We start from the raw sequence: 2,611 nt of genomic DNA on the forward strand, positions 1-2,611 counted from the left end.
TTTCTTTTTCTCCACATTTATGACCAACACTTGTTATTTCCTGTCTTTTTGATGATAGACATTCTGATAGGTGTGAGGTGATAACTCATTGTTTTAATTTGCATTTCCCAAATTCAGACTGAAATTGAAGAAAGTAGGGAAAACCACTAGACAAATCAGGTATGACCTAAATCAAATCCCCTATGATTATACAGTGGAAGTGAGAAATAGATTTAAGGGCCTAGATCCGATAGAGTGCCTGATGAACTATGGAATGAGGGTCGTGACATTGTACAGGAGACAGGGATCAAGACCATCCCCATGGAAAAGAAATGCAAAAAAGCAAAATGGCTGGGGAGGCCTTACAAATAGCTGTGAAAAGAAGAGAAGTGAAAAGCGAAGGAGAAGAGGAAAGATATAAGCATCTGAATGCAGAGTTCCAAAGAATAGCAAGAAGAGATAAGAAAGCCTTCCTCAGCGATCAATGAAAAGAAATAGAGGAAAACAACAGAATGGGAAAGACTAGAGATCTCTTCAAGAAAATCAGAGATACCAAGGGAACATTTCATGCAAAGACGGGCTCGATAAAGGACAGAAATGGTATGGACCTAACAGAAGCAGAAGATATTAAGAAGAGGTGGCAAGAATACACAGAAAAACTGTACAAAAAAGATCTTCACGACCCAGATAATCACGATGGTGTGATCACTGACCTAGAGCCAGACATCCGGGAATGTGAAGTCAAATGGGCCTTAGAAAGCATCACTACGAACAAAGCAAGTGGAGGTGATGGAATTCCAATTGAGCTATTTCAGATCCTGAAAGATGATGCTGTGAAAGTGCTGCACTCAATATGCCAGCAAATTTGGAAAACTCAGCCATGGCCATAGGACTGGAAAAGGTCCGTTTTCATTCTGATCCCAAAGAAAGACAATGCCAAAGAATGTTCAAAGTACCACACAATTGCACTCATCTCACATGCTAGTAAAGTAATGCTCAAAATTCTCCAAGCCAGGCTTCAGCAATATGTGAACTGTGAACTTCCTGATGTTCAAGCTGGTTTTAGAAAAGGCAGAGGAACCAGAGATCAAATACCAGACCACCTGACCTGCCTCTTGAGAAACCTGTATGCAGGTCAGGAAGCAACAGTTAGAACTGGACATGGAACAACAGACTGGTTCCAAATAGGAAAAAGAGTACGTCAAGGCTGTATATTGTCACCCAGTTTATTTAACTTATATTCAGAGTTCAGTTCAGTTCAGTCACTCAGTAGTGTCCGACTCTGCGACCCCATGAATCGCAGCACGCCAGGCTGCATATCTACATCATGAGAAACGCTGGACTGGATGAAACACAAGCTGGAATCAAGATTGCCGGGAGAAATATCAATAACCTCAGGTATGCAAATGACACCACCTTTATGGCAGAAAATGAAGAGGAACTCAAAAGCCTCTTGATGAAAGTGAAAGTAGAGAGTGAAAAAGTTGGTTTAAAGCTCAATATTCAGAAAACGAAAATCATGGCATCCGGTCCCATCACTTCATGGGAAATAGATGGGGAAACAGTGGAAACAGTGTCAGACTTTATTTTTTGGGGCTCCATAATCACTGCAGATGGTGACTGCAGCCATGAAATTAAAAGACGCTTACTCCTTGGAAGGAAAGTTATAACCAACCTAGATAGCGTATTGAAAAGCAGAGACATTACTTTGCCAACAAAGGTTCGTCTAGTCAAGGCTATGGTTTTTCCTGTGGTCATGTATGGATGTGAGAGTTGAACTGTGAAGAGGGCTGAGTGCCAAAGAATTGATGCTTTTGAACTGTGGTGTTGGAGAAGACTCTTGAGAGTCCCTTGGACTGCATGGAGATCTAACCAGTCCATTCTGAAGGAGATCAGCCCTGGGATTTCTTTGGAAGGAATGATGCTAAAGCTGAAACTCCAGTACTTTGGCCACCTCATGTGAAGAGTTGACTCATTGGAAAAGACTCTGATGCTGGGAGGGATTGGGGGCAGGAGGAGAAGGGGACGACAGAGGATGAAGTGGTCTGGTATTCCTATCTTTTTCAGAATTTTCCAGTTTATTGTGATCCACACAGTCAAAGGCTTTGGCATAGTCAATAAAACAAAAATAGATGTTTTTCCCGAACTCTCTTGCTTTTTCCATGATCCAGCGGGTGTTTGCAATTTGATCTCTGGTTCCTCTGCCTTTTCTAAAACCAGCTTGAACATCTGGAAGTTCACGGTTCACGTATTGCTGAGCCTGGCTTGGAGAATTTTGAGCATTACTTTACTAGTGTGTGAGATGAGTGCAATTGTGTGGGAGTTTGAGCATTCTTTGGCATTGCCTTTCTTTGTGATTGGAATGCAAACTGACCTTTTCCAGTCCTGTGGCCACTGCTGAGTTTTCCAAATTTGCTGGCATATTGAGTGCAGCACTTTCACAGCATCATCTTTCAGGATTTGAAATAGCTCGACTGGAATTCCATCACCTCCACTAGCTTTGTTCCTAGTGATGCTTTCTAAGGCCCACTTGACCTCACATTCCAGGATGTCTGGCTCTAGGTCAGTGATCATACCATCGTGATTATCTGGGTCGTGAAGATCTTTTTTGTACAGTTTTTCTGTGTGTTCT

Source organism: Bison bison, unplaced genomic scaffold, assembly GCF_000754665.1.
Source record: "Bison bison bison isolate TAMUID 2011002044 unplaced genomic scaffold, Bison_UMD1.0 scf7180017864489, whole genome shotgun sequence".
NCBI lineage: Eukaryota > Metazoa > Chordata > Mammalia > Artiodactyla > Bovidae > Bison > Bison bison.